This window comes from Camelus ferus, chromosome 6 (genome assembly GCF_009834535.1).
Source record: "Camelus ferus isolate YT-003-E chromosome 6, BCGSAC_Cfer_1.0, whole genome shotgun sequence".
NCBI lineage: Eukaryota > Metazoa > Chordata > Mammalia > Artiodactyla > Camelidae > Camelus > Camelus ferus.
The window spans coordinates 66780360-66805528 of NC_045701.1; the positions used below are offsets into that span (position 1 = coordinate 66780360).

Genomic DNA, 25169 nt, shown 5'->3' on the forward strand with positions numbered 1-25169 from the left:
TTGACATTTCTTCAGTGACAATGAACATTACCCATTCACTGAAACAATGATAGCAATAATAGAACAGAATTGGTCTTGTCATTTTTTTAGAAGTACTATCCAAAAGCCAACAGGAGCCCCATCCTCTTCTCACCTGGGGCAGGGCATTGCTGAGTGGGCAGGAGGCAGGAGAGGGAGGTGACAAAGCATGTTCAACCCCTGCTATATGCAGAGTGACTCGTGTGGGTTCTCTGAGTTCTAGGTCGGCTGAAACAACAAGACCCAACTTTGCATTCTGAGCCTCCATGCCCTTACCAGGAAAATGGACATAATATTAACTAATAACAGTAATATCCTCTTCATGGCATTGTTGTGAGAATTCCCTAAGATTACAGCTTCTGGTGTAGAGAGATTCCCAAATATATGTTAATTCTCCCTCTTTCTTCCCCCACCCTCTGCTCCTCTCTCGCTGTGAGTTCCACAATCAACTTTTAACACTAGACAGAGTCTCACTTTTTTCTTCCTCTCTACTACATGCATCCTGGGTTGGAAAACAGTAAATCTGATGACAGTCTGCCTTTAATTTCTGCCGTTGTTTATCCTTTATTTCTGGTTGTGCTAGAACTCGAGGGGAATTTCACAGGAAGAACAGCAAGTGGGCCGTGGATTGTCAGGATCAGGAGCAAGAGCCACGAACTTGATTTTCAAGTTGGGAGGAAACTGAGGCTCAAAGAAGTGAAGGGATTCAACCCAATCACAGAGCTCAGCAAGGAAGAGGTAGAATCTGCTATGGGCTCAACTGTGTCTCACGGTCCTTAAATGCACACGTTGAGGTGGTGACCTCTAGCACCTCACACTGTGACAGCAAAAGGGTAATTCAGTTAAAAGGGGGCCATTAGGGTGAGCCCTAATGGAATGACTGTGTCCTGATAAGAAGAGGACAGACAGACAGACAGAGGGCAGACTACGGGAAGGCACAGCAGGAAGGCTACTGTCTGCAAGCCCAGGAGAGAGGCCTCAGAAGAAACCAAACCTGCTGACTAGACTTGGACTGCTAGCCTCCAGTCAGCGAGAATATAAATTTCTTTAGTTTAAGCCACTCAGCTCATGGTGGTTTGTTACAGCAGCCCAAGCACACTAACAGAGAATCTAAGTGCTCTGGCTATTGCTATGAGTCTTGCTTGTATTCCAGGAGTTACCTGGGGTGATTTGGAACCTTGAAACATCCTGGATTTTACAATTGAACAAAAAGGAAGCAAGGAAACCGGCTTTTATTAAATACCTGCACTATGACAGTGTGCTATGCACTTTTTTATGTTGTATTTCACTCCATAAATATTTGTGGAACACTTTCTGTGTACCAGATACTATTCTAAGTATACTGGGCACACAACTGTGAACAATGAAGATAAAAATCCCTGCCCTTACAGAACCTGCATTCTAAAGGAAGAGACAGATGATAAAGGAAAAAAGGGCATGTCGGATGGTAGGTGCTATGGGAAAAAAACACAGCAAGGGAGGAGGATAAGGGGCCTAGGAACTGCTGAAGGAGGGGGGCGGAATGGTGAGAACTTCTAATTGAAGAGAATCTGAGAGTTTGTCCTGGAAGCTTCACTGGGAAAGTGACTGTTCAGTAAGAACCCGAAGGAGGTGGAAGAGGGAGACATACTGATGGCTGGGGGAAGAAGGTTCCAGAACAGTAAACGCTGAGGCCTTGAATGATGTAGAAATGTATCAGACTTCTTCAGGAAAAGTTACTTTATTTAGACCTCAACTGCACCTTGAGAGATGCATACTATCCCTTTATCTAGAGAAGAAATCTCTAATGGGTGACATGGGCTCTTGCTTAAGTCACACACACAGAGGAGGTAATGCCCTTCTTTCTCCGGAGGCTGGCTGCGTGATTGGGTGGAAGGGATGAGTAGTAAGAAGGGGCCAGCTGGTCTCTCAGTTATGCCCCATTATATACCATTATGCCCCAATATTCCAAAAGTTGGGGCTTCTTGGTGCCGCTCCAAACATGGGACCCCAGAGGCTTCACAGAGAGCAGCTCTGCCTATCTTGGCTGTCATTAACTCTGAAGTCCACACAAGCCATAGTATTGTTGTCACAGGCACCACTGTGTGCAGGTGCCAGGGCTCCCCGGCCCAAGGATGGTACAATCTGCAGCAGTTAAGGAGATGCAGAAGCAGGCAATCCAGGACCAGATGGCCTCACTGGGGAATTCTACCAAACATACAAAGAAGAGCTTATACCGATCTTTCTCAAACTCTTCCAAAAGATTGAAGAGGAGGGAATACTCCAAAACTCATTCTGTGAAGCCACCATCTCACCCTGATACCAAAGCCAGACAAAGACAATACCAAAAAAGAAAATTACAGGCCAATATCATTGATGAACATAGATGCAAAACTCCTCAACAAAATATTAGCAAACAGAATCCAACAACACGTAAAAAAGATCATACACTATGGTCAAGTTGGATTCATCCCAGGGACACAAGGATGGTTCAACACAAATCAATCAATGTGATACACCACATCAACAAAAGGACAAAAGTCATATGATCATCATAATAGATGCAGAAAAAGCATTTGATAAAGTTTAACACCTATTTATGATAAAAAATTTACTAAAGTGGGTATAGAGGGAATGTGTCTCAACATAATAAAAGCTATTTATGACAAACCCACAGCCAGCATAATACTCAATGGTGAAAAGTTGAAAGCCTTCCCACTAACGTCCAGAACAAGACAGGGATTCCCACTCTCACCACTTCTATTCAACATAGTATTGGAAGTCCTAGCCGTAGAAAGACAAGAAAAAAAAAAAAGGGATCCAAACTTCAAAAGAAGAGGTAAAACTGTCACTGTATGTGGATAATATGATACTATATATAGAAAACCCTAAAGGCGCCACACAAAAACTACTAGAGCTGATAAACAAATTCAGCAAGGCACCAGGATACAAGATTAACATACAGAAATCAGTTGCATTTCTTTACACTAACAATGAAATACCAGAAAAGGAAAGTAAAGAAACAGTCCCTTTTAAAATTGCATCCAAAAAAAAAAATAAAATATTTAGGAATAAATCTGACCAAGGAGGTGAAAAACTTATATGCAGAGAACTACAAAACATTGATTAAGGAAATTAAAGATGATTTAAAGAAATGGAAAGATATCTCATGCTCTTGGATGGAAGAATTGATATTGTTAAAATGGCCATACTACCCAATGCAATCTACAGATTTAATGCGATCCCTATCAAATTACCCAGAACGTTTTTCACAGAACTGGAACAAATAATCCTAAAATTTATATGGACTCACAAAAGACTCAGAATTGCCAAAGCATAACTAAAGAAAGAGAATAAGGCTGGAGGAATAGCCTTCCCAGACTTCAGACAACACTACAGAGCTACAGTAATCAAAACAGCATGTTATTGCCCCCAAACAGACATATGGACCAATGGCTCAGAATAGAAAGCCCAGAAATAAACCCACACATTTATGGTCAATTAGTCTTTGACAAAGGGAGCAAAAATATACAATGGAGAATAAAATAGTCTCTTTAGTCTCTTCAGCAAATGGTATTGGGAAAACTGGACAGCTGCATGTAAATGAATGAAGTTAGAACACTCCCTCACACCTTACACACACACACAAAAACTCAAAATGGCCTAAAGATTTAAACATAAGACAAGACACTATAAACCTCCTAGAATAAAACATAAGCAAAACATCTTCTGACATGAATCTTAGCAATGGTCCTCTAGGGCAATCTACTACTGAGGCGATAGGGATAAAAGCAAAAATAAAGAAATGAGACCTAATTAAACTTACAAGCTTTTGCACAGCAAAGGAAACCATAAGCAAAACAAAAATACAACTTACTAAATGGCAGAAGATATTTGCAAGTGATGCAACTGGCAAGGGCTTAATTTCTAGAATATATAAACGGCTCATAAAGCTTAATAGCAAAACCAAACAACCCAATCCAAAAATGGGCAGAAGACTTAAATAAGCAATTCTCTAATGAAGACATAAGAATGGCCAATAGGTACATGAAAACAATGCTCAATATTGCTAATTATCAGAGAAATGCAAATCAAAACTACAATGAGGTATCACCTCACACCAGTTAGAATGGCCACAAAAAGTCCACAAACCATAAAAGCTGGAGAGGGTGTGGAGACCACGGAACCCTCCTACAATGTTGGTGGGAATGTAGTTTGTTGGAGCCATTATGGAAAACAGTACGGAGAGTCCTCCAAAAAACCAAAAATAGACTTACCATATGATCCAGCAATCCCACTCCTGGGCATATATCCAGAGAGAACTCTAATTTGAAAAGATACATGCACCCCAGTGTTCATAGGAGCACTATTTACAGTAGCCAAGACATGAAAACAGCCTAAATGTCCATCAACAGATGACTGGATAAAGAAGCTGTGGTATATTTATACAATGGAATACTACTCAGTGATTTCAAAAAACATGAATACAATAATGCCATTTGCAGCAACATGGATGGACATGGAGATCTTCATTCTAAGTGAAGTAAGCCAGAAAGAGAAAGAAAAATACCACATGATAACACTCACATGTGGAATCTAAAAAAAAAAAAAGGACACAAACAATTTCAAAACAGACTCACAAACATAAAAAACAAACTTTATGGTTCCTGGGGGAGAAAGGGTGTAGGAAGGGATAAATTGAGAGTTCGAGATTTGCAAATACTAACTACAATACATAAAATAGATAAAAAAAAAAACTAATTTCTTCTGTATAGCACAGGAAACTATATTCAATATCTTGTAGTAACTTGTAATGAAAAAGAATATGAAAACAAATATATGTATGTACATGTATGACTGAAACATTACACTGTACACCAGAAATTGACACATTATAAACTGATTATATGTCAATGAAACATTAAAAAAAAAATGAATGATCCCAACTGGATAATCCAAAGTAATCTTCATATCAAGGTCCTTAATTTAATCACATCTGCAAAGTCCCTTTTGCCACATAAGCTAACATTATTTACAGGTTCCTGTAGAACATCAGCATCTTTGGGGGACCATTGTTATGTCAACCACACAGATTTTTAAGTCAAATTTGAAATATATTCAGACTTTCTATTTCTTCTTGTTTCAATGTGTTAAGTTGTGTTTTTCAAGGGATTTGTCCATTTCATATATACTGTCAAATTTATTGCCATAATGTTGTTCATGGTATGCTGTTTTAATGTTTTTAATGTCTTTAAGGATCTGCAGTTTTAAATGCTTATTTTTCTTTATTTAAATTTTTGATACAGATAATTTATGCCACTTTCTTTTTTATACTTTATTTTTTTTATTCTTATTTTTCATTGAAGTGTAATTGATTTACAATGTTAGTTTCAGGTGTACAGCAAAGCAATTCAGTTATACATACATACATATATTTTTTTTCAGTTTCTTTTCCATTATGGCTCATTACAAGAAATTGAATACAGTTCCCTGTGCTATACAGTAGGTCCTCATTGTTTATCTGTTTTACATATAGTAATATGTATCTGTTGTTTTCTGTGTCAATGAATTTGTTTCTGATTTGTAAATAAAATTTGTATTTATTTTGAGTCCACGTATAAGTGACATCATATGACATTTGTCTTTCTTGTATTTCTTTTCTTGATTAGTCTTGCTAGGATTTATGATTTTCTTTGTCTTTTCAAGATATTTTAAAAAACAAATTTTAGCTCTGCTGATTTTGTCTAATTATGATTATTGTGTTTCATTATTTTTTGTTATTATCTCTATTCTTTATCATTACTTTTCTCTTGTTTTGATTTGCTGTTCTTTTGCTAATTTTTTAGATACTTTACCACTGATTCTCCATCTTTCTTCTTTTTGAGTCCATGCTTATAGAGCTTTAAATTTCATTCTAAATACAGTTTTAGCTTTATTTCATAACATTTTATTTTATCTTATTACTTCTTTAATGGAGATACTAGGAATGGAACCCAGGACTCCATGCATGCTAAGCATGTGCCCAACCACTGAACTATTACTCTCCCTCTATTTCATAACATTTTATAGGTTGAAATTTTATTTATCATTCAGTTAAAAACATTCTATAATTTCCATTGTGATCTTTTTCTTTAACCCATGGGTTATTTACGAGTGTACTTCTAAATTTCTAACGTCTAGAGATTTTATCTCGTTATTGTTGACATCTAACTTAATTCTACTGTGTTTAAAAATCAATCTCTGGAGGACTTAAGTCTCAAAAGTATTCAGACTTGCCTTATTACCCAGCATATGGTCATACGTTCCATATGCCTTTGGGGGAAAAAGTGTATTCTGCAACTACTGGATACAGAGTTCTATATTTCAATTAGGTCAAATTTGTTAATTTTTGTTTTGTTCAAATCTATTTTCTATTTACATTTTGGGGGGGATGGTGGGGGGCTAGGTGTATTTATTTATTTATTTATTTATTTAATGGAGGTACTGGGGATTGAACCCCCAGGACCTCCTGCATACTAAGCATGTTCTCTACCACTGAGTTATAACCCCCCAAATGTTCTATTTACGTTTTATTTGCATGTTCTACTACCTTCTAAGTGAAATATGTTCAAATCTCCCACTATGATTGTGGGTTAGGTCTGACAATTTCTGCATTGTATGTTTTTGAGACTACATTGTAAAATGTACACATATTTAAAATGTCTATTATCTTCCCTTTTATCACTAGTAATGCTTCTTTCTTTTAGTGTTTGATATGACTGTAGCTATAGCTTTCATCTGTTGGTTAGTGTTTGTTTGGCCTTTTTAATGAGACTACATTTTTTTTTCAACCAATAAAGAATACCAGAAATTTCACAACTCCTGTACAGAAAGCAGTGTACAGAAGAAAGGACCCTCAGCTGAAGGTCAGAGGCTATGGGTTCTGGCCCCCACACTCCTACTAACCACATGCCCCTAAGTAAATTGCTTAATTATTTATGGGCCTATTTCCTTATCTGTCGAGTATTATTAGTTTCTAAGGCAATGACACCTATGGACATAACCAAAAATCATAAATGTTATATAAATGTCAAATAATTGTATATGTTCTAAGTAAAATCACACAAAATTAGGAAGGGGTTGGTCTCCATTTTGGAACAAGTGAAAATATGTCTTGTCACAAATGTATTATTCACAAACTTTTTTTCCACAAATTTGTCTTTTCGCGCACACACACACACACACACAAATACATAGACTATTCTTGATCATCAGGTTCCCTGTTCATCCAGGTTCCTTTGCCTCAGTTCAGCCCTCACAGCCTCTCCCTTCCCTCTCAGTGCACCGTGACCTCGAGAATACTCAAAGACATAGAAGAACTTTGTGCATCTTCTGTGGAAGAGAACAAGTCTCCTTAAGAGGAGCCCCTGAATTTCATGCCTTTGAAGACTCTCTCCTTGCCATGTTCTTCCAACCCAAATGGTCCTCCCTAAGTGTCTGTGGGAGATGTCAGTAAAGTGGAAAGTGCTGCTCATAGAGTCTGTTTCTGCCAAAGGCAAGTATAGATGATGCTTGTCATGGAATGAAAGAATGACATGTTAGTATTAACGCATCGTCTTTGCCCTCTCCCCCTAGACTCTCACATATGCTTTCTTTTCTAACCATAAGTTGCCATCATTTACTTGCTATTTAGTGATCTTCTCAAAAAGATACAAGTACCTTCACTTAATATTCAGCGACACATCTTTTTACTTCTTACATAATGTCTACATTTGTTTATGAAGATTTTGTTGCTAGACTGCAAGTCGTTTGAGGGAAAGTATTTCCATAGTAGAATAAGCAGGCTTTGTTTGCAGACTGGCTAAAGGATGAGGGAGAAGAAGGAGTCTGGCATGACTTACAGCTGTCTGGCTTCTGAAACTAGATGGATGGCAGCACTGACGTAGGAAACAGGAGAGGAAAAACGTGTTAGGAGAGCAAGGAGGTAAGTGTCATTTTGGACCTGATGAACCTGCATGATATTCAAATGGGAAATCTCAGAGCCAGCTGGAGACTGGTATCTGAAGCTCTGGAGGCAGGTTTGGCTGTAGACACAGATTTGGGAACCATCAGCATAATAGGTGCTCACTGAGGTCATGGGAACAGGTAACACCCAGGGAGAGCATGTAGAGCTAGTTCGACACTCTTTTCACTCCTTGTTTGGTGATCATCCTAGAGGAGGGTTTAGCAAACTTTGGCCTGTGGCTGTTTTGCTAAGTACAATTGTACTGGAGCACAGCCCCGCCAGCCTGTCTGTTAATGTGCTGTCTATGATTGCTTTACACCGCAACGGCAGATTCCAGTAGTTGCACATATGGTCACAGAGACCATATGACCTATAAAGTGGGAAATACTTACCATCTAGCTTTTTACAGAAAAAGCTTGCTGACCTAGACATGACATGTGCCCTTGCTTTATTAAATTTAATATAAATGAGGACTTTGAGAAGTCTTTTGTTCTTAAAAGTTCTATTGTGATGTGCCTGGGTGTAGCTTTCATTGAATGTATCTTCTTTGGATTCTATAGAACTTCTTGAATGCATTATTTAATGTCTTGAAATGATTTCAGAAGTGTTTTAGTTATTATTGAATACTTCTGTCCTATTGTCTTTCTTCTCTTCTCTTGGAACTCCAGTTACAGGTGTGTGAAACTTTTTCAGTATGCCCCCTATTTCTTCTATGCTCTTTTCTGGATTTTCTATTCTTTTTAATCTCTATGTTTTAGTCTAGATAGTTTATACTGACTTATCTTTCACTAATTTCCACCTTTTTAAAAAATAGATTCCATCTTATTATCTATTAATTGCAGCTATTTTAAAGTCTGTATATTTCTCCAATATCCAGAGGTCTATTTCTAGATTTTATTCTCCTTTCTCTCTCTCTGCCTATATGTGTCTATATAGACAGAGAAAAAGAGACATATATAGATAAGATATATAGAGATATATATATCAGTTTCTTTTGTCTCATGGAATGCCTGGTATTTTTTGGCTGAATGCTAAAATTATAGATGAAAAATTGTAGAGTTAAGGTGAGTAAATTCTGATGAGTGTCTTTCCATTTGCTTATGCACAAATATTCGAACATAGAGATTGTTGAAGACAATTAATTTAGATTTGTTTTAAAAAATGGGATAATACATATACATGATTCTGCAATTTGATTTTTTACTCAGAATTGCATCAGTGCATAAAAATGTATTTTAAAAATAACTGAATAATAGTCCACAGTATATATGTCATATTTATTAAATCATTCTCCTGTTGATAGACATTCAAATTGTTTACTTTTTTTTCCAACCACATAAATACATCAGGATATTACTACTTTCTCAATTTTTGCCAATCTATTAGGTAAAAATGGTATTTCACTTTACTGCAGGATATTTAAAGACTTTTTTAAATGTTTATTGGCTATTTGCAAATAGTCCTTTGAAAATTCTTATTTATATCCTTTGCCCACTTTTTTCCCTAATGTTTCTAACCAGGCAAGATGGTTCTTTGAGACACTAGTTTGCTATCTTTTCGATCTGCTGGCTTTCCAAATGAAGTCGCTATTCCTTGCCCCAGCACCTCATCTCTTAATTTGTTGGCCTGTCCTGCAGCCAATACGTGTTTGGACTTAGTAACAGAATCTTACGAAGTTGAACTCATAAAACCAGAGAGTAGAATGGTTGTTGTCAGGGGCTAGGGTAAATGGGGAGATGCTGGTCAAAGGGTACAAACTTTTGATACTATATCCTGCATCTTACACACTCTAGGCCCATAAGGTAGAAATAAAATAGAAACAAAATGATACACCAAGCACACCAAGCTTGTTTTGCACAGAGTACCAGGGAAACCGCAATCATTTTAACAACTTGTGTAGAACCCCTGACTGAGCATCGCACAGGCACATTAAGGGACTAAGATGATCAGCAGTAAGTAAACTTTAGACATCACAGGCTGAAAGTCCACCACATGTAACATACAGAACTTCCCCTTCCCCACCCCAATTTGCACATGCAACCCATGAAGAGGCATGAAGTACAGTCGACAGGCCCTGCACAGAGAGCTCTTGAAACTTACAAATTACTTTCCACCAGTCATTTCTGAGCACCCTCCCTTCTTCCACAATAAATATCCCCCTAAACAGCCTGCAACTTTTTATCTCTATGTGAATGGAAAAGTGTTATACCCTTAAAGGTCAGCGCTTTGAGAATAGGCTCTCCTGTATATTTCAGGCTATAGGCAAAATTCTTTTACAAAAGGTGCAGAACCAGCATGACTAAGCACAGGAAACAGCACAGGGTTAGAGCCAAAGGAACAGATCTAATATGGAGTCAGATTTGTTCTTCCCTATTACATCACGACATACTCAAAAATGTATAGCTATATTAAATCATCATGTTGTAGGTACACCTTTAAAAAAATCACGTACAACCCAAACATTTACAATTTTTATTTGTCAGTCAAACCTCAATAAAGTTGGCCAAAAAAAGAAAGAAAAAAGCACAAGGGAGAAACCCAGGAAAAGGCTGAGGCTCTTGGGGTTGTCAGCAGAACAAAGGCTGAAGGGAGTGAACTAGACACAAAGAGAAGTAAAAGAAAGTGAGGTAAGTCAGAGGGCCATGCTCCTGGGCAGTGATCATGGTGATGGGGGAGGGAGACAAAAGGGAAGTGTATTCCACACCCGACTTGGAGTTATTGCCCTTAGCGAGGGGGCAGTAAAACTGCCACAAAATCGCCTTCAGAAGTGTGGTGAGGGGAATGATTCTTTCATTCATTGGTGGATAGCACAATTATTTGACTAAGGGAGTGTTCTAGGTGTGGAGATTCACCAGTCAACAGGACAAAGTTCCTGCTCTCACTGTGCAGGAGAAGGGGGATAATCAATAGATAAACGAGAGTGCATTTTTATAAAACTTCATATGAAAATAAGTGATGTGAAGAAAACTCAAGCCAGGTGAAAGGTTAGAGAGTGGCTGTGGTGAGGATGTTTTGATGGCGATTTAGATTGAATTCTCAGAGAAGTTCTCCCAGAAAAGGTCACATTTAAGCAGTGGCTTCAGTGAAGTGAAGGAGTGAGGCACATGCAGATGTGGGGGCAGATAAGCAGTGGCTGTGTTTGAAGAATGAGAAGCAGCCATCGTGGCTAGAGCCTAGTGAATGATGGGAAAGACGATGAGGGAAGATCTGCAGCTCTGGCTGCTGGGGAAGCCAGGCAGCCAGAATCCCTGAGCCCTTTAGCTTGCTTTCCTCATCCCTAAATTCTTTCCCCATAGGGCATCCTATTATTCTTCCTCTTGGTGTAAATAGTTATCTTTCTGATGGAGGGCTGTTTCCCTTCCTAGTGGCTTGGTTGTCCATCTGCAAGATACTATGTCTTTTGAATGTCTGTAATACAGTTTAGAAGTCAACCGAGCTAAAAATAACAAAAATCTCGATGCAGCACAGTGATTAATCTGCTAAATTCTGCACAGAGCCAGAGGCAGCAGGGAACCAGACAGAACAGGCCCAAAGCACCCTGGGCAGTCTCTTCCCTGAGAAATCATCAGGAAACTTCTGCTCTTGATCTGTTGATAAACTCTCCCTTTCACCAGTGAGAAATGAACTTGTTGATGAAAAGAAAACAGCTGTTGAAAGGTTTACTCCTTTCCAAGATGATGAACAGCACCAGCATGTGCTGATGTTGTAATAACATCTTCCTCTGTGATGCTGATTTTAAAAAGAGAAAACAATGATTTTTACCTAATTGTGAAGTAATGCATATTTATTGTTGGGAAATTAGACCTGCAGAAAAGTAGAAAGAAAAATCATCCAAATGCAATAGGGAAGAACAAATCTGATTCCATATTAGACCTGTTCCTTTGGCTCTAACCCTGTGCTGTTTCCTGTGCTTAGTCATGCTGGTTCTGCATCTCTTGTAAAAGAACGTTGCCTATAGCCTGAAATATACATGATAGCCCATTCTCAAGGCCCTGATATTTAAGGGTCGAACACTTTTCCATTCATATGGAGATAAAAAGTTGCAGAACAGAGGCTAACATTTGTCTTGTTAGAGCTTTACAGGAACATCATGACCTGACCTACCTGGACAGCTGCAAGAACAAAGGATTCTGACACCAAGAAGTCTGCAACAATCAACCACACCTCTTCCCTTTTTAGTATAAAATGAGCTTAAATTCTGACTTGGGGAAGATGATTCTCAAGGACATTAGTCTGCCATCTTCTTGGTCTGCTGGCTTTCCGAATAAAGTCGTTATTCCTTGCCCCAGCACCTTGTCTCCCGATTTATTGGCCTGTCGTGTGGCAAACAGAACGAGTTTGGACTCAGTAACACAAATATCACCACCTGGACATAATTATTCTTGAGGTTTCAAATTTTATAAAACTGCACACTTAATATATACTTAAATATACCTGAGCACTTGGTAGCTATATAATTTTGTATCCAAATTTTAAATTCAGCATGATTTAGTAATCGATTTTGCATTGATACTGCCTTTTAATCCCACAAACTGGGCTGTAGGCTTGAGGGATACCAAGACACTAGTGCAGAGAGAATTGGGTTGGCAAAAGCCAAAATTATGTCCCACATAGTTGTTTTCTGAGAGACATACCATCGTGTTACAACCTTGGCTTCCCCTTGCCCCTCCTCTCCAGTTCATAAGGGTGTCTTATACAAAGAGGACAGAGGAGACTCAGAGACCTGGGGACTGGTTTTTATTTAGCAGATTATTTTATTTGGTGTGTAGCTGTCAATAAGACTTGTCTCAATGCGTAATACATTGCTGAGGAATATACACATATACATCCACAAAAATCGTATTAAAATTTGTTTTGACTGCCCGTACTATGGTACACATATTCTGAACTTTGCCCTAAAATGTAGGCCTTTCTAACCAGGAAAATTTGCTGATTCTTAGTCTTAAGAGATAAGGGGACCTGTCTTCAGCAAAGTTACTGTCAGAGATTAACTGTTCTCTGCCTGACTTGGAAACATAACTTCAATTGCCTCCTTATTTTGGGCCCAGCTGAGCCTCTTAATGGTGTTTGTAATGAGTTCAGCCTATGGAAGATTTTTTTAAATTGAACTATAGTTGATTTACAATATTGTGTTAGTTTCATGGTGTACAGCAAAGTGATTCAGTTTTACATATATTTTTTTCAGATTTTTTTTCCATTTTGGGTTATAATAAGATATTGAATATAGTTCCCTGTGCTATACAGTAAATTCTTGTTGCTTATCTATTTTACATATAGTGGTATGTATCTGTTAATCCCAAACTCCTAATTCAGCCTATGAAAGATTTTAATCAGTTTTCATATTCCTACAATTTTGGTGTCTTTGTTATCATTTTTATTCTGATTGTGGCCAAGGCTAAAGCAGGAGCCAAGCATAGAACAAACCCACTTCTTGGCCATCCCATATCATAGCATATAGGTAACTTTATTGTCCTTTCTTACTTATCAGAGCACGGAGGATCATATGACATACTGCATCACATGAGCAGCAGGCACTATTAGCTCATTTCCCCTTTCTTCAGCCTTGGCCACAGTAAGAGTGAAAGATCAAAAAATGCACTAAAGAGGTAGGAATAAAAAGGCTGAATAAGCATGAAATTGTGAGTGGTCCAAGTGATTCAGGGGATACTCACTTTGCCAGATACTCACTTTTCAGCCTGTGTTGCAGTTAGAGAAGGCTGTGTGATCCAGTTTCCATGATGGGCATAGGAGAACATCTGGGAAATATTTTCCTCTTGATGAACAGGAAAGGTGTTTTCCTTTGGCCACCTTCCCTCATCTTTGAAGGTTGTGTGAAGACCTAATGTCTGGAGCTTCAGTAGCCATCTTGTGACCATGAGGTGACAAGCACAAAGAAGCAAAGGCAGTGTGCTCAGGATGCAGAAGCTGAGGGATGGAAAGTGGCTGGATCCCTGATGACACGTTTGAGTGGCCAGTCAGCTCTGGAACTGCCCACTTTGGGAACTTTTCTTAAGAAACAAGGAAATTTCTTATGGTTTAAGGCACTCTTCCTTGCAGGTGAACCTGTCTTAATTGATGCCAAGGTTGGTCAAAGCCTGAGAAGTTAAGCTTTTCTGATAGTGTAGCAACTGCAAACTACACACCAACAAATTCAATTTCAATTTCAGAAGATGATCAGATGGGTCAATAGGATGCCTTTGTCTTTTACAAAAGACAGGCAGATTTAGATCAGGGAGTGGGCAAAAAGGAGCCAACCAGAACGTATATCCCACAGTAGCTTGAGTACAGGTAATATGGCATATTCTTTAAACTGCTCTCTGTTAAGTCTAAAATATATTTGTATTAGTACACATGTTTTTGACAACATCTAACAAAGAAAAGTTAACCTATATATCATAAGAACAGGGAGTTAGACTCATGAATAAAGACTTCTCAAAGAGCTCTGGATAGGCAGTAAGGAGGAGTGTGGAATGTAATTGGTACGCGCATCCATCTCAGGGCAGATGGTACTAATTATGTTTTCAGAACCAAGGGAAATTAGAAATACCTCTTGATTTCAGCTACCGTATAACTAAACATTTTCATTTCCATCAATTTTTAGTGAGTGGTTTTTTTTCTTTACAAATTATTCACCAACAGTTTTAAATGATCATCTTCCTCGCAGCATCTAAAATGTTGTTGGATCTATTTAAAATTGAATTACAAAATCTCTTCAGGAATACAGTGTTAAGGAAAGTTCCTGAACTTTGAAGTCAGACCAATAAGAATTCAAATTTCCTGCTATTAACTAGCTGTGACCTTGGACATATTGCTTTACTTCTCTGAGCCTCATTTCTTAACTGAGGATAATAATGCCCATCACAAAAGACTGCTGGGTGATTTAAGTAAAGAATGTAAAGTATGGAACACACAGTGGGTATTGATAAGTAACAGCTTCTGTGTCAATTAAGCTCTAAGGAAGTAGATGGGATATTCAAATTAGGATATTTTAAGGGTTTTTTTTCCCTAAAAAATGGATTATTTCCAAAAGTGGGCAGGACTTAGGGGAACCATCTCTAAGGAAAAAATCACAGGGTAAACAAATAAAGCTGCCTTACAAATTTAATTTACAGGAGTGTTTATCACTTAGTAACATCAAGAGACAATCCAGATGTCCAAGTATAGGGAACTGTTACATCCATACTGCTGAGTACCAAAATGCACTAAAAATAATATTGTAAAAGTAAATGTATTAACATCGAATGTTTTAGCAATGTAGTGCTAATGAAAAGAGCAGAATTTAAGATATTATGGAGAGTAGAATCTATTTTGCTAAAATTATATGTATATTATATTTATAATCAAAATTATATCTAGATATAATTAGCTTCTTAAAAAATAAACTAAATTTTAATTAAAATTTTAATTAAGTAAATCTTACTTAAGATTCTCCTGGGATTTTTTATATGCTGCCAATTTTTTTTCAGTCCTGAAAGAAGTAGAGAGTTGATTTCACCTTTTAGAAGTGGTAATCACCCTCAGTTTGGTTCAGACGATTTAGATTGAGTGACCAGAAGTCTCTTTGGTAATGGGCCTTATCAAGGGTGTTTGAATCAGAGCTGTCTCTGAGACTCTATAGCTTCTTTGGGTGGGATTTAAAGTGAAGATGGAAAAAATGCTCTTGCTTGCCTGTGAGTTTAGAGAGCACTGCCTTGCCAAGTGTTGCTTATTCCTTTTTGGTTAATTACATGCAGGATATCTGAAGCTGGGAAACTGAGAACTGCATGAAGGGTGTGAAGCATATATTTCCCCTTAGAACAGAGACAATAAAAAATAATTGGGCTGGCCTTGGTTTAGCTCAACATGGACTGGATGACTGAAGCCCACGTGTGGACGGACTTAGGACAGAATAACCCAGAAAGCACAGCTGCTGGACTATTGTGATCTGATCTCATTGTCTGCCTACAGCCATAACCCTGAGGGTGGAGGGATGGAGTCTTGTCTACAGCAGGGAATGCAAACTGAAGTGCTTACAGACACTAAAAGGAAACACTTATACACGCTAAAGAATGTTCTAAGTGTTTTACTTGACTTATACTTTATCCTTAAAAAAAAAAAAAAAAGCCTGTGAGGAAGATACTCTTCTTAGTTCAGTTTTACAATCACACAGAGAGGTTAAGGAACTTGTTCAGGGTTATAGAGCCAGGAAGCAGCAGAGCTATGGGGATAAACCCCAGTCCAGCACCAGAGCCTGGATCTTAACCATTATAGCCTGCTACCTCTATTTTAAGTGTAATGTCCTTAAGTGAAGCTGACTGTATTACAAAGAATGGACATTTCCTTATTCAATCATCCTAAAATGAGGAGATAACTTAGAAGATGAACCTTAGATAAAAGAGAGGAAAAAAACTCTACCATTTATTATGTTGTAGTTTTAAGCAAGTTAATTAATGACGCTGAACCTCTTTTTTCTCCTCTACAAACTGGTAGGGAAAATAGTATTATCTCATAGGGTTTATGTGGGGATTAACTGGGGTAACCAGCTTTTTAAAGTGCCAACCTGGGATATAGCCATAAATAATATATAGATATATAATGTTGTTGGTATTAATATATTTATTATAAACAATTTATAATTATAATTAACATAATTATATTTTATTACTTTTCTGTTGCGTAAATGTTATTGTTCAAACAAAACAATAGGACTAGTTGATAGAATTTATAATAATTAATAGTAGGACCAATTAAAAAATTGTATGTATAAGAAAAGTTCAACAGTGTTTTATAATGTTTCTTTCAGTTATCTGATAGAGGCAATTTGTTTTAACTCTTTTTAAAACTTTGTATTGGGTATTTAACTTTTGTAGGCTCTATTCTCATACATTCTTTCAAAAATAGCTTTACTGAGATATAATTCACATACTACAAAATTCATCCATTTAAAGTCTACAATTCAATTATTTTTAGTATATTCACAGACTATGCAATCATCACCATAACCTATCTTAGAACATTTTCAACACCTCAGGAAGAAGCCTATACTCTTTAGCTACTAACCCCTCTCCACACCCAGGGACATGAATGAAAAACTTGAACAAACTAAAAACAGGGCATGTTCCTAGAACGTTTCATGTTTTTATGGCTACATGATAAAATTATTTTGAAAGTCATCTAGAAAGAAAATAATGGTGAAAACTGTCAAAAATTTCTCAAGAGAAAAATGATCATGATTAATAAGTGCATGGAGGGGGTCCTTTCCATATCATATATGAGAATATATTAAAAGTTTCTGATATTGAAATCAGAATGAAATATTGAAAATAGACACTCACACACACACAGTCTCACACACACAGAATAGTGTTCAGAAAGTGACATTAAGTGTGAATTAGAAGTTGATTTGAGTAAAATAAATGGACTTTTTTTTCCAGAACCAGTATGTGACATCCATTCCTTTCAGGGGTCTACCTGGCGTTTGTACTGATTCCTGCCTCAGTGACTTTTTTATTATGTTAGCCAACGCTGTAACTGAAAAGGACCCTATTGTCATTGGTGACCATCTGATATCTAGAATGGTATTTGTAGCTGCTTAACTGTAAAATGGTTCAAAGGGTTTTTCTCATGCTCTTGCTGACCAGGGTTAGGCTGGAGAGGAGGGAGGCTTGGGTGGTCTGCCCAACCCCATCATGGTGCTGCATGTGGGGATCATGCTCAGCGCCCTGCTCTTGCCCCCAGTGCCCTCCTTTTGACCCTGACACCTCAGAAACTGCAGTTAGGTATTTTGTGCACCTTGTTGTTCATAGCTTGCCTCAACTGCTCATGTCTGCAGTTGGTTTTGGCCCCTTGTGGTTTTGTTGTATCCTGTTGTTTGAGCTGCAGGCTTAAGTCTACAGAAGGAGATCCCAGGCCTCAGCCTGCTTAAAAGGCTAAAAGCATTTATCAACCTGACTTTAAACTGCATAAGTTTTTCTCTAGAGTTCTCTTCCACAGAACCTCTTCCTTTGCATCCTTTGTTCTAGGTACAAGAATATTAAGAGAGCCCAAAGCCAGAGGTGAACTTCATACCCAGCAGAGGGGAGGGGACTGCTGCATCTGCAAATATAAGAACAACTTTGCAATAATTTGTTACCCTGTATGTGATCTCTATGGAAACTAGCTCTGCCCCTTGAACTCTTGAACTTTTGCTATAAAACCCCCTGCCTTCTCTCCCCAGCGGCTCACTGTCCTACAGGCATTAGCCCACTGTGACCTCCTTTGCCTGGCAAAGAAATAAAGCTGCCTTTTCTACTTCATCCAAAACTCTGTACTCATGTCTCAATTTGGTAAGTTGAGTACGGAGTACTCAAGGGTACAGAGGCTGTGTTTCAGCAATAACACCTCCATCCAGCCCTCACTGCCTGAATTTTTATTAATAGAGAGAAGCCATATGCTGAAACTTGGGAGAAGCATGTTCAGTATCCTGATCTGGGCAGTGGTTACATAGGTATTTATTTACCCATGTAAAAATCCATCAGGACAGCCCTACAATTTGTTCACTTTATTTCATGTAAATTATACCTCAAAGAAAGAGTTATAAAATAAAAAGAAAAATGTAGAATTACCTTTAAACATTTGTAACAGGGGAATCTGATTAAGCTTAAGTAATCAAGGAAGGCTTTTCTGGGGAAGTAACATAAGATCTGGAATCTGAAGAGTGAGTTGCAGTTAAGCAGGCAGAGGGCATAGTAGACCATTCTGGACAGAAGGACCAGCATGTGTAAAAGTTCTGGAGTGACAGGAGCATCTTGTAAAGGCACTGATCTATACTACCTATAGAACTTGTATAGAGTTGTCTTTGACATTTAGATTCTTTAGATCCTGCTATTCTTTCTTGGGTATAATGTTAGGTATGGGTATAATTTCATTTAGCCCATATAGGTAATCAATTATATCAGTCGCAATTATTGAGAAATGTATCCTTTTTCTACTGATCTTCTATGCCAACTCTATTATATATCAAGTTTCAGTATTTGTGTGAGTCTCTTTCCAAGAGAAAAGAGACTTTCATTCTGTTTTACTAGGCTCTTTGTCCACATCTCCCCAATAGCGCACCATCTTTAATTATTGGAGCTGTATAAAGACTCTTCATAACTGGTAGATATGTCTTCCCATCTTGAAGTTTTTCTTCAGGAGTATCTTGGCTATTCTTGGCCCTTTGCTCTTCCATAAATATTTTAGAATTAGCTTCTAAGATCAGCAAAACACTTATTAGGATTTTAATTGGAACTCCATTGAATACCTACCTTAATTTGGACGAGAATTGGTATGTTTTGATACCGTCTCCTAATCCCTGAACATGGTGTGTCTCTTCTTTTATTTGGATATTTTTAATTCATTAAATGTTTACAGCTTCTTCAGTGAAGGCATTGTGTGTCTTTTGTTACCTTTTCTTAGGTATTTATGTTTTTGAAGTTTCCATAAATACTATTTTTATTTTGTAATTTTTACTGTTTCTTCTTGCTAAATAAAAATGTAATTACTTTTACTTTGTATAATTACAGTTCATCTAACAAACTTGCTAAGTGCTCTTAATCTAATAATTTGATTATTTTGGATTTTCTACAAAGATAATTATGTCATTTATTAATTACAACAGTTTTATTTACTTCTTCCCTACACTTACACATTTATTTCTTTTCTTGCCTTGCTGTGCTGGCCTGAGGCTTGAGAACAATGATAAATGTAAGTGGTAATAGATAATCTGTGTTTTATAATAAACCTTCAGGAGAAGGCTTCCGTGTTTCAGAGATAAGTATGATGTTTGTTGTAAGTTTATTTTATAGAACGTAAGTTTATGTTATAGAATGAAATTTCCATCTATTTTTAGTTTGTTAACAGTTTTTCTTTTTAAGGCATGAATGGGTATTGAATTTTAACCAAGTAACTCTGTAACTTGACTTGGTTATATGGTCTTTTTAAAAATCTGCTATGTAGTGAATTACGTCAATTGATTTGCAAATGTTGAACCAGTATTGCATTACTGGAATAAATTCAACTTGGCCATAATGTACTATCTTTTTTATGTGTTGTTAAATTTAATTTTCTAATATTTTGTTTAGGATTTTAAAGTCCATGTCCATCATTGAGCATTACCTGGAATTTTCTTTCTTATATTCTCCTTTTTAGGTTTAAGTATTATGATTATACTATCTCTTAAAATAAATTGGAGAGCATTCTCTCTTTTGTAAGTTTCTGGAATATTTGATTTAAGATGAGGATTATTTATTTCTTTTTAAATTTAATTATAGTTGATTTATAATATTGTGTTAGTTTCTTATATGTAGAATCTAAAAAATAATACAAATGAATCTATATACAAAACAGAAACAGATCTACAGACATAGGAAACAACTCATGGTTACCAAAGGGGAAGCGGGGTACAAATTAGAAGCATAGTATTAACAGACACAAACTACTATACATAAAATATGTAAGCAATAAGGATTTACTGTATAGCACAGGGAATTTTACCCAATATCTTGTAAAAACCTATAATGGGATTATTTATTTCTTGATTGCTTGGTAGAATTCAACACAACTAATAAATAGGATCTTGTTGGTTTCTGTCTATTAGTTCTGTCTAGTAGCCAAGAGGGAGTGTTGAAGTCCCCAACTCTAATTGTGGTTTGTCTGTTTCTTCTTTCAGATAGATCAGATTTTGCTTCACATAATTTGAGGCACTGTGGTTAAGTACATACACATTTGGCATAATTATAAATTCAGTTAAGAGTTGAATTGTGTCCCCCCAAAAAAGTTATGTTGAAATCCTAACCCTTGGTACCTGTGCATGTGACCTCATTTGGAAAAGAGATGCAATCAGGTTATGACAAAGTCATACTGAATTAGGGTGCCTCTTATAGGAAAAGAAAAATCTGGACATAGACACCAGAGTGGACAGCCTTGTGATGACAGAGGCAGAGACTGGAGTGATGCATCTACAGGTCAAGGAATGCCAAAGATTGGTGGCAAACACCAAAAGGCAGAAGAAAGGAAGGATTCTCCCCTACAGGTTTCAGAGGGAGCCTGGCCTTGCCAACACCTTAATTTCAGGCTTCTACCCTCCAAAATTGAGGGGGGAGGGGACAGCAGTAGAAGGAGCAGAGGGGAGTAAGCCTTACCTTCTGTTGCTAGGTTAGGGGGTGGAAAACACTGGATCTGAGTTGTCTTCTTTTGTTAGGTGAGGTGTTATGTAAAATACCCCTGCTGCTGTATGTTGGGATCCTAAACCAGGCTGCCTTCTTTCTACAACCTTTCAGAGTTCTCCCTTGGTTGACCCTTTGCAAAGTATATGTTTGTACTTAGTGGGAAGGTGCAGAGGGAAACAGGTCTACACCATCGTATCTGAACTGGAAGTTATCTATTCATTCAGTTTTATTATCATTTGTGGAACTACTCAGGTTTTCTGTTTATTTGTCAGTCAGTTTTGGTAAATTAAATTTTCTAGGAATTTAATAATTTCATCTAAGTTTTCAAATTTGTTGTCAAATAGTTTTCATTTTATTGTCTTTTTGATCTGTTTATAACTGTTTTATTTTTTACTTTGTTTATTTTTTTCCCTAGGTAACTTTGCTAGAGAGTTGCCTATTTTATAAGTCTTTTTGAATAACTGACTTTTACCTTTGATGAGTCTCAATTTTATATTCATTTATTAATTTCCTCTTTTCTGCCTTTCTTTGGATTTGTTCTGCAACTTTTCCCTAACATTTAAAATTGAATACTTAGTTTATTAATTTTCAGCTTTTCTTCTTTTCCCATGTATGTATTTATTTAAGACTATAAATATCCCTGTAAGCGAGAAGTAGTTGAGAAGTAGTTAAATAGAAAGTTTTTATGTAACATTGTGGTCCCCACAGAGGAGGGATGCAACCCTGATCCAAAATTTTGTTTGGATGTTAAGACATGACACCACACAGGCACCAAAAGAGTATGAAAAGGTTTATTACCCACATAATGGGGCTTTCTGGGGAGTAAGACAAGCTTCAGAGCAGCTCCAAAGATGGCTTGAGAGAGCAGGAACTGGCTTGGATTTTATGGTGATTAAAGGGTAGGGCTGAGGTCAGGTTTCCCTCATGTAGGCTAGGGCTTGTGTGGTTTGAACTTCTCACCAGCACCAGAAGAGGAAGAGAGCAGCCCAGCTTTCTTATCAGCTTGCCCAGCAGTGGGGAAGAGGAATAGGAGGCCTGGCCTGAACGTTGTCAGCAGTCAAACATAAAAAATGGAGTTAGACTCTATACTGCACATAATATTATCATTGCAGTTTATTTCTAAATTTCTTTTTTACCTTCTTGACTAATGAGTTGTTTTCTAAAGCATGTGTGTATATTTTTGAATATCTAAATATGATTTTTTTTTTGCTATATTAAAGTTTCTAACTGAATTGTATTGTGGTTAGAGAATGTGGTAATATGGCTAATCTTCACAAAAGTCTCATGTGAACTTGAAAGGAATCTGAATTCTTCAAATGTAGAGTGCAGTGTTTGATGTATGTCCATGAGCTCAAATATTTCACTTGAGTTTCTTCTTCCTGTTTGTTTGAAAGCTTATCTCTTTTTGTTTGTTGTCTACAGTTTCACCATAACTGGTCATAACTTGTTCTTTTATTTTTTTGTTTGTAATGCACTGGGCTTTGTGTTTCTAATAAAATCTGGAAAATTCTCTGTCCTTAGCTCTTGGAAGATTCCCTCTTCCTCATTTTCTTTGTTATTGCTATTTTAGACTCAATAGATGTTTGTTGGGAGTAGTCATTCTGTCCTCATTGTCTCTCAATATTTCTTTCATTTTTCTATTTTCTGGATAATTTGCATTCTGGGTAATTTCTTTGAATGTATAGTTCAATACACTAATTTTCTCTCAACTGTTCTAACTTGCTCCATTGAGTTTTATCATTTATATTTTTTATTTCTAGAAGTTCTAGCAGGTTGTTTTCTGAATCTTAGTGGTTTCTCTTCAAATTTTTTATTCTTTGAATATATTTTAAGCTTCTAAAAATTTATTTAAATTTATTAAGTATGTTATTTTTTAATCTGTCTGATAATTTGAATACATCAAGCCTTTTTGTACCTGATGCTGCTCTCTTTTTTTTTGGCTCTCACTTATGGTGCCTTATTTCTGCCCTATAATTTTTTTTTTTTCCTGGAGCTGTTCACTTTTCTTTGGGACCTTTGGGGATGCTTTGGGATCTGGTCGAAGCTGCATTCCTGCAAAGAAGATTTTGCCTCTGTTTCTACTAGTTGCCTAAGAGCACTACCAACCTAGGTGACTTTAAATTCTCCACTGAAAGTTTTTAGAAATGTTTAGGGGTCATAGAGATTGTGTGATTTGGCCTCAGACCTGTTCTGAGGATGCTTATTGTTGTATCCTTCATGGGATATTACCCACCTCTCCTTTGTGCCAAGCCAGAGACAAGTAATTTTCCACATTCTCTTCCTTCTTGTGGCAGGTTTGTTTCTTATTTTCCTGTTGGGGTTCCTGCTCTTCTGAGGCCTTCTGTTAGACTTCTAAGGTCCCAAGACTTTACCTCCTGTTCCCCTGCATAATACAGACAATCAAGTCCCCAAAGATCACTCCCCAGGGGCTGGAGCATTGTCATCTATAGTAATGTAGTCAGGGGAAATAACTATGATTTTTGGTTAACTTTAACCCTACATAAGTTAATTACAGTTAACTAGTTTATAGTAGAAAATCTGGAAATACCACAATTATCAAAAATAGTGGTTTAATTAGATATATAATAGCATCCTTTGACTGGATATTTATCCAATATCAAATATTTAAGGGTACGGAAATATATTCTTAACTGAAAAAACAAATGACTAAACAACATTACAATATCCCTTATGTATGGAAAAGTAACTGGAAAGATGTATATGAAATAGAAAGAAAATCTTTATTCTCTTATTTCATTCTTCCTTTTTGCTCCTCCCTAATTCATCCCAACCCAGAGGAGTTGCTAATATTTTGTCAAATTCTGGTATATTGTTTGGGCCACAGTTACAGATTGGAAGCCACTGTGCATTAAAAGGTGTATGTGTTGCTCTCTCTCTTATTTCCTCCTGCCCCCATGTGGTAGGATTGGTCAACTGAATCAGGGTCAGCTTGGGCTAATCAACTTGCTGGTTCACCTAGCCTCTCCTCTTCAGACTCATCATTTCTTAGGTCTCCTTTACCTTGTGGTGAGTTAAAGAATGGAGGATCCTAGTAAATGTAATTAGGCTTGGGAAGAAGGCTTGGAAATTGTTAAGTTTATAGGGAACTGGTGCCAGAGCTACCCTTCAGGTACACAAGGTCTAGGATGTTTGTCTAAACCACAAAGGAGAGGAGAGGATTAATAGAGATGCAACTATTGTTTAAGTCATAGAATAAAGCTCAAGGAATGGAAGCTTTTAGGGCGAGAAAACTTTTTTGACCAAATTCTTTTGTAGCCTGACTTTGTCTAAACCACAGTGAGAAATAGTAGTAAACATCTGTTTTTATTTGCCCTGCATCCATTTTTCCTTATTCTGATATGAGCACCATGACTGCCTCCACCTAGGTTTTTGAATTTCATGAAGCTGAAACCCTTTCCTGGCTTTAGGAGTTGTCACATTGGCACAAGCCTGGCCAATAAGAATAATGCATTCCTCTGTCTGTGGTATTTTATTTCAAGATGAATATGTGTACACAGAGGGAAGATGTTTCCTTGGAACTAGGTCTCATGTTTAGAGTAATGAAATGAACTGCAACTTTAATGCCTGGCAAATCCCTGGAAATAAAAATAACCTATGAAGAAATCATCTAGGAGGAGCAGGAGAGAATATTTGCTGAATGTGAGTCAACAAGTCAATACTTAGTACATAAAAAAGAGATACCATAATTTTAGAGCCAACATTGCTAATAGTAAAACATATAATTCCAAACTGATTGGAGAGAAAAGAAATGAAAAAATTTTAAATCAGTCAAGAAGAATGGCCATCATTCAAAAGTCTACAAATGATAAATGCTGGAGAGGCTGTGTAGAAAAGGGAACCCTCCTACACTGTTGGTGGGAATGCAGTTTGGTGCAGCCATTGTGGAAAATAGTATTGAGATTCCCCAAAAGACTAGGAATAGACTTACCATATGACACAGTAATCCCACTCCTGGGCATATATCCAGAAGGAACCCTACTTCAAAAAGACACCTGCACCCC

At 37.1% G+C, this 25169-nt stretch overlaps 1 long non-coding RNA gene across 1 annotated transcript; it reads right to left on the reverse strand.

Moving 5' to 3' along the window:
• Positions 1 to 3674: 3674 nt before the first annotated feature.
• LOC116664331 lies at positions 3675 to 24006 on the reverse strand. The gene is made up of 3 exons (XR_004320808.1): positions 23997 to 24006; positions 18157 to 18163; positions 3675 to 3765 (listed from the first exon to the last, which is right to left on the reverse strand). It is a non-coding gene; the product is annotated as an uncharacterized LOC116664331 (long non-coding RNA).
• Positions 24007 to 25169: the final 1163 nt, after the last annotated feature.